The sequence below is a fragment of the Chiloscyllium plagiosum genome, unplaced genomic scaffold (genome assembly GCF_037043375.1).
Source record: "Chiloscyllium plagiosum isolate Xiang-an unplaced genomic scaffold, Cpla_swu_hap1 HiC_scaffold_41, whole genome shotgun sequence".
In the NCBI taxonomy this organism is placed as follows: Eukaryota; Metazoa; Chordata; class Chondrichthyes; order Orectolobiformes; family Hemiscylliidae; genus Chiloscyllium; species Chiloscyllium plagiosum.
The window spans coordinates 40741677-40750306 of record NW_028270179.1 but is presented as its reverse complement, the minus strand read 5'-3'; positions in this window follow the sequence as shown (position 1 = coordinate 40750306).

The window sequence follows — 8630 nt, the reverse complement described above, 5'->3', positions numbered from 1 at the left end:
AACCCCCCCCAAGAGCACTAGCAAACCTCCCCCCAAGGATACTGGTGCCCCTCAGGTTCAGGTGTAGACCATCCTGTTTATAGAGGTCCCACCGTCCCCAGAAAGAACCCCAGTTATCCAAAAACCGGAATCCCTCCCTCCTGCACCATCCCTGTAGCCACGCATTTAAGTGTTCTCTTTCCCTATTCCTCGAATCTCTATCACGTGGCACGGGTAACAAACCAGAGACAACAACTCTGTTCGTTCTAACTCTAAGCTTCTCTACCCAACTTCACAAGAGGAGGTAGTGCCCTTCTACTCTGCAGGAAATACAATGAAAGACTGATGAAACCTAATTGACTAACATACGATGAACGGCTGAGGATCCTGGGATTGTATTCATTAGCGTTTAGAAGGTTGAGGTGAGATCTAATAGAAACTTATAAGATAATGCATGGCTTAGAAAGGGTGGAGGCTGGGTAATTGTTTCTGCCAGGTGGGGATACGAGAACTCGTAGGCACAGCCTGAGATTAGAGGTGTTCAATTTAGAATGGGAAAGAGGAGACGTTTCTTCAGCTAGAGAGTGGTAGGCCTGTGGAATTCATTGTCATGGAGTGCAGTGGAGGCCGGGATGTTAAATGTCGTCAAGGCAGAGGTTGCTAAATTCTTAATCTCGCAAGGAATTAAGGGATACCGGGAGAGTGCAGGTAAGTGGCGTTGAAATTCCCATCAGCTGTGATTGAATGGCAGAGTGGACTCGATGGGCCCAATGACCTTACTTTCACTCCTATTTCTCATGGTCTTATGAAGTTTCTCCTGCCAGACGCTGCAAACTGCGGCTGTTAATCGATAGGTAGGAGATGAGATGAATTGTGGGTCATTAAGGTGCTGCAATTTTAAAGCAGTGATGAGGAGAAATTCCTTATCTCTGTGGACAGTGAATTCTTTCCCCGCAGAAGTCTGTTGAAGCTCGCTCTTTCAGTATAGAACATAGAACATTATAGGGCATTACAGGCCATTCGGCCCTCGATATTGCACCGACCTGTGAAACCAATCTGAAGCCCATCCAACCTAAACTAGTCCACTTTCAGCCATATGTTTATCCAATGACCATTTAACTGCTCTTAAAGTTGGCGAGACAACTATTTCGAGACTTAGAGAAAGGGAGACCGGGAGAGAGAGAGATAGAGAGAGAACTTTGATCGGAGGGGATTATTGGGTTAAGGGGGAGAAAAGGCAGGACAATGGAATTGAGGAAATTAGTTCAACCATGTTCTCAGTGAAAGGCGAAGCAGACTTGATGGTCTCGAAGGTGTCCTTCTCCTCCTTGTGTTTTGTCAGAGTTGACCAAAAATTCACATTTATTAGTTATTAGACCACATTTGGAGTACTGTGTGCAGTTCTGGTCGCCTCACTTTAGGAAAGATGTGGAAGCTTTGGAGAGGGTGCAGAGAAGATTTACCAGGATGTTGCCTGGAATGGAGAATAGGTCATACGAGGATAGGTTGAGAGTGCTAGGCCTTTTCTCATTGGAACGGCGAAGGATGAGGGGTGACTTGATAGAGGTTTATAAGATGATCAGAGGGATAGATAGAATAGACAGTCAGAAACTTTTTCCCCGGGCGCAACAGAGTGTTACAAGGGGACATAAATTTAAGGTGAAGGGTGGAAGGTATAGGGGAGATGTCAGGGGTGGGTTCTTTACCCAGAGAGTGGTGGGGGCATGGAATGCGCTGCCTGTGGGAGTGGTAGAGTCAGAATCTTTGGTGGCCTTTAAGCGGCAATTGGATAGGTACATGAATGGGTGCTTAAGCTGGGACAAATGTTCGGCACAACATCGTGGGCCGAAGGGCCTGTTCTGTGCTGTATTGTTCTATGTTCTATGTTCTATGTTCTAAATGTAAATGAGCGATAACGCAAAACCGATCACAATGCCAAGATGAGTGTAATAGCAGTTAAACTGAATTAAAGTTCTGCACATCATTCTTTAGATTGAATTTGGGAAGAATAAAAAGTGGAACGTTGTCACTTGAACCGACAATGTACAGATTCCTGATTGACTAAATTTCCTTTTCCTCCTTCCACATAAATTGACTGCCTGGATTCCAGCACTTAGCCAAAGATGCTTCTTTACCTATAATGCAGGGGTGAACAGTGGAAGCTTAATTTCTCCCCCTGACACTTTCGGAGTCCATAGAACACTTCTATCGATGTGATTGCAAGTCTCAAAGACGCGTAACAGCAATTTGGTAAGAGCAGCAGGAGGTTTTGACTTCCCAGATAATAATTGGGATGGATGAAACGTGAAACGCTTAGTGTGCAAGGAATTCTTCAAAATACGTTCTGGGGAAAATGTGAACCAAGCTTAGAGAAAGTCCGACAATGTGAAAGGGAGGTGCGGGATGTGAAATTGAAGTGGCAAAGGTGCTCATTTTGTAAGTGACAACAAAGGAACAGAATATCACTTAATCAGAGCAAATCTGTAGAAATCTGGAAAACAATATGTATTGTGGGGAACACAGATATGCAGCACACAGAGTGAGAAGATAATCAGTAAAGCCCATACAATGTTGGGACTTATTTCAAGGGCATTGGAGCACAGAAGTCCAAATGCAACAATGGATGGAGTGTAACTGGGTTAAATGTGAGCTGCTGCATTTTGCAAAGGCGAAGGCACTGAATGGTAGGGAGCGTTGCTGAACAAAGAGATATTATAGTTCAGGTTCACAGCTCCTTGAAGATTCAGTCACAGACAAACAGGGTGGTGATGAAAGGATTTGCTGCACTGACCCAGCCAAAGGACCTGTGTCCACACTGTAAGTAATCTAATAATCGAACGAATGCTAGCAAATGGGACTTGATTACTTTCGGATATCTAGTTGGTATGGATGCGTTAGACTGAAGAGTCTCTTTCTGTGCTGTACATCTTGATAGCTCTGAGACTCTATAATATGTTGGTAGACAACATTTGGAGTACTGTGAGCAGTTTTGGTCCCCCTGTTTAAGTCAGGATGAGGTCCAGAGAAGCTCACTGGAATATTCTCTGGTATGGAGGGGTTGCCTTATGAGCAATGATGAATCAGGTTAGGACTCTGCTTCCCGGAGTTCGGAAGCTTGACAAGTGATCGCATTGAACTAAAACAGTATTCTTAATGGGCTTCTCAGGGTCAATGCTGAGGGAACGTTTTCCCTCATAGGAGAGTCTAAGAACAGAGGGCACAATCTCAGAAGAATGGGATGCAAAGTGAAGATTGAGAGGAAGAAGTCTTTCTTCTCTCAGGAGGTTGTCAATCTTCAGAACTCCTTGGCTCAGCGAGTTATATGGCAGAGCCCTTTTGTAGATTTAAGTCTGAGACAAATAGGTAGTTGATCAGCAGGGAATCAATGGCAGGAGGTAAGGGGCAGCAAACAGTATGCGAGAAATGTTGGATCATCAATGATCCTGTAGAACGGGGAAACAGACTGGAGGGGCTGAATTTCCTCTTCTTGATTTATGTAGTCGAGAAATAATGTTTCAAAATGTCCCCCCTCTCTCTCTGTCATGGAGATATCTCTGCAATTACTGTTGTCTCTCAGTCCCTTCTCTACCCCTCAGGACAATATGTATATACTGACAGGTGTCTGTCAATCTCCTCTCTTTCTCTCTCTCTCTCTCTCTCTCGCTCCCTCTCTCTCAGAGAGATGTCTGTAAATTGACGGGTGTCTCTTCCTCCACACTCTCTGTCTTCCATGGAGATGTCCTCGCACTGACAGGTGTTTGTCAATCTCTTCTCTCTCTCTGTCAGGGAGATATCTGTAAACTGACTGGTGTCTCTCAGTCCTCCATCTCTATCGCTCAGTGTGATATCTGTCCACTGACTGTTGTCTCTCAGTCCGCTCTCTCTCTCAGGGAGATATCTGTCCACTGACTGTTGTCTCTCAGTCCCCTCTCTCTCTCAGGGAGATATCTGTACACTGACTGGTGTCTCTCAGTCCCCTCTCTCTCTCAGGCAGATATCTGTACACTGACTGGTGTCTCTCAGTCCTCCATCTCTATCGCTCAGTGTGATATCTGTACACTGACTGGTGTCTCTCAGTCCTCCCTCTCTCTCGCTCAGGGTGATATCTGTACACTGACTGGTGTCTCTCAGTCCTCCATCTCTATCGCTCAGTGTGATATCTGTACACTGACTGGTGTCTCTCAGTCCTCCCTCTCTCTCGCTCAGGGTGATATCTGTACACTGACTGGTGTCTCTCAGTCCTCCATCTCTGTCGCTCAGTGTGATATCTGTACACTGACTGGTGTCGCTGAGCTCTCTGCCTCTCTCTCGCTCAGAGTGATAAATGTACACTGACTGGTGTCTCTCAGTCCTCCCTCTCTCGCTCAGGGTGATATCTGTACACTTGCTGGTGTCTCTCAGTCCTCTCTCTCTACCTCAGGGCATATGCATTAAATGGTTATTATTTCCTAACCCTCTCAGTTACATTCCTCATGAACTTCTGGTCCTTATGCATTCTAAACATTGCCAAGTAAAAATATGAATTATAAAGTTCGCCTGGCTGAAGCTATAACCTCAATTCAACATCCACATACACATATCGACGATCAGAAACATCAAAGTTATTGATAAAAATGAGAAATTGGAGAAATCACATTTCAACAGAAGTGATCCCCAAACTTCGATGAGATGTTCCCCCTTCCTGTATCCGAATCCTTCCCATCTTCAATCTCCATTTTTCCAGATGTGTGCAGTTCGCTGATGAAGGCATTAGGACATGGACAGAAGCATCATTCCGTCTTCCTGTCAGTTGTTATTGGCCACTGGGAAGGGAGGGTGATAATCGCTAGCTGTCTGTCAGCTATTGCACAGCAGACAAAATCTGACCCGGCAGGGTGCCCAGGAGGTCACCGTTCCTGGTGTCCTGGTCCCAGACCTCAATGGTCAGCTCCTGCCCTACTCTCGGCCTTGACCTCGCCCGGGTCCAACTTCACATTCCAGTTGGAGTTGTTGTTGCTTGAGATCACGGCGGTCCTGTCATGTGCCTGATTGTCACTGACAAGCACAACGCTGTCTGCCTTATTGCATTCTTTAAGAATGTGACAAAACGCATTGGTGAAGGCAGAGCGGTGGCTATGGTGTACCTGGATATTCACAAGGCATTTGTTATGGTTAGACTAATTCAGAAAGTAAGGTGGCTTTAGATACAGGGAAAACTGGCTGTCTGGAGACAGAATTGGCTGGCCCATGGAAGACAGAGGGTGGTAGCCAATGGAAAGTATTCAACCTGGAGCTCAGTCATCAGTGGTTAGATTAGATTACATTACAGTGTGGAAACAGGCCCTTCGGCCCAACAAGTCCACACCGACCCGCCGAAGCGCAACCCATCCATACCCCTACATTTACCCCTTACCTAACACTACGGGCAATTTAGCATGGCCAATTCACCTGACCTGCACATCTTTGGACTGTGGGAGGAAACCGGAGCACCCGGAGGAAACCCACGCAGACACGGGGAGAATATGCAAACTCCACACAGACAGTCGCCTGAGGCGGAAATTGAACCCGGGTCTCTGGCGCTGTGAGGCAGCAGTGCTAACCACTGTGCCACCGTGCCGCCCCAAATCTGTGGTGTTCCACAGCGATCGATTCTGGGAACTCTGCTCTTTGTGCTTTTTTATAAACGACTTGGATGAGGAAATGGAAGGGTGTGTGAGGAATTTTGCTGATGGCACGAGTGTTGGTGAAGTTGTGGATAGTGTGGAGGGCTGCTGCAGGTTGCAACAGGATATTGACAAGGTGCAGAGCTTTGCTGAGAAGTGGCAGATGGAGTTCAACCTGGAAAAGTGTGAAGTGATTCATTTTGGGAGGTCGGATTTGAATGCAGATTACAGGTTGAAGGCAGGATTCTTGGCAGCGTGGTGGAACAGAGGGAGGTTGGGGGTCCATGTCCATGGACCTCTCCAAATTGCCACACAAGTTGATAGTGCTGTTAAAATGGCATATGGTGCGTTGGTTTTCATTAGAAGGGGCATTGAGTTGAAGAGCCGCGAGGTTATGTTGCAGCTCTATAGAATCCTGGTTAGACCACATTGGAATATTGGTCTGGTCGCATCATAGGAAAGATATGGAAGTTTTAGAGAGGGTGCCAAGAAGATTTATCAGGATGCAGCCTGGACTAAAGTGCATGTCTTCTGAAGAAAGATGGAGGGGGCTAGGGCTTTTCTCATTGGAGCGAAGAAGGAAGAGAGGTGACTTGATGGAGGTGTGCAAGTTGTTGAGAGGCATAGATAGCGTGGATTACCCGATACACGTTTTTCTTTTCCCACGGCGGAAATGGATAGAATGAGGGGGCATAATTTCAAAGTGATTGGATGAAGATTTAGAGCCAATGTCAGAGGTAGATTATTGACACAGGTAATGGCGGGTGCGTGGAATACATTGCCATCAGTGATGGTAGAGTCAGATACATTTGGGACATTTAAGCGATTGTTGCATAGGCACATGGATGATCGCAAAAATTCAGGGCCTGTAGGTTAGTCTGATCTTAGAGTAGAATAAAAGGCCGGCACAACATTGAGGCTGATGGGTTTGCACTGTGCTGTACTGTGCTATGTTCTATCAATAACCACCTCACCCACCCCGATAGATTCCAATCCCCTTTGTCTGACATTATAGATACAAACCAGCCCCCGTATTCCTCATTCAGATTCCAGTCCGTAATTCACTCATGGGGATATCTGATATTCGATGTATAAAGAACCCCAAACCCCTCGATTAGATTGCAGTCTGTAACTCACTCCCAGGTATCTTGTATTGTCCGCATATACAAAGGCGACAAAACTACTCAGTCAACTTCCATTCCGTAACTCACTCGCAAGCATTTGAAATTCGATATGTAAACTAACCTCAGGCTCCTCAATGACATTCCATGATGTAATTCACACCTGGGTATCTGTTAGTTTACATATAAACCACCCTGAACCCCTCTATGAGATACCTGTCTGCAACCTACGGTCAGGTTTCTTTTATTTATATATTTGAAACCCACCCTGAACCCCTTGATTAGATTCTAATCTGTGACTCACTCCTGAGTATCTGTTCTTCTCTTCATAAAGCTTTATAAACTCTCTTGATTAATGTCCAGTCTGTAACACACTCCCAGGTAACTGAAATTTTGTATTGAAAACACACAGACATCTTCGATAACAGTGGTTAGCACTGCTGCCTCACAGCGCCAGAGACCCGGGTACAATTCCCGCCTCAGGCGACTGACTCTGTGGAGTTTGCACGTTCTCCCTGTGTCGGCGTGGGTTTCCTCCGGGTGCTCCGGTTTCCTCCCAAAGTCCAAAGATGTGCAGGTTAGGTGAATTGGCCATGCTAAATTGCCCGTTGTGTTAGGTAAGGGGTAAATGTAGGGGTATGGGTGGATTGCGCTTCGGCGGGGCGATGTGGACTTGTTGGTCAGAAGGGCCTGTTTCCACACTGTAAGTAATCTAATCTAATCTAATCTAATCTAAAAACATTCCAGTTGTAACTCAGTCCAGTGTATCTATGTCTATATGTAACTGACATTGAAGCCTTCGATCAGATTTCAGTTTCTCACTCACTCACTCCTGGCTATCTGTTATTCTGTATGGAAACAACTCCAAACCCCTCGATTGGATTCCAAACTGTAACTCACTTTTGGGTACCTGTTATTCTATATAAAAAAAACGATTTGAACCCCTTAAATACATTCCAGTCGGTAACTCACTCCTGGGTACCTATTATTCTATATCACAACCACTCCAAATCTCTCGAATAGATTCCAGTCAATAACTTGGTCCTGTGTATTGAGTTGAAGTTATATATATATATAACGCACATTAATTCTTCGATCAGATGCTTGTTTGCATCTGTGGTCACTGTGTCCAGCAGCAGAGAGAGTTCTGAGCGACATCGAGCATTCTGGGAATTTCGGTCAAGTTAGTTAAAACTCTTACCTCGGTTTAAACTGCAGTCAGGACATGTCGGGTCCTGTCGCATAAGCTCTGATACTCGATTTCCTGTGTTATCAAAATAAGGAGTGTGTCATGGCGGTCTGTTAGACAGACTGGGCCAATATTAATACTTACATGGGCATTGGTATTTGGATCTATTGGGATGGCGTAGAGTGCAAGTGTATGGGAAGGTGTTTGGGTCAATTGGGATGCTGTGAAGTGGGAGTTTATGGGAAGGGGTTTGGGTCTATGGAGCTGATGTACAGTGGGACTGAAAGGGAATGGTTTCTGATCTACTGGGATGGTGCAAAGTTTGACTGAGTGGGAAGGTATTTCCAGCGATTGCTATCGTGGCGATGCTGTCACTATAACAAGGTTAGAACGCAATGTGTGTTTATCTTTACTCCAATGCTGCATAATCTCAAAGGAAAACAGCCCTGACCATTCACGTTCACTCATCTGAATCCCACTGAACCCAAACTCTTCCATATTCACTGACAATCTCAACAATTGTGATATATTCAAACCCTTTCGCGTTCACTCCCAGGATACACCATCTTTATGGACTCCAACCCACATTGTTTTAACTCCTCAACACATTCCCAAATGTTCAAAATGTTTTCCCATTTACTTCCACAACACACAATCCCAATCGACAGAAATACTTCCTATTGTCTCCCTGTCTCGTCA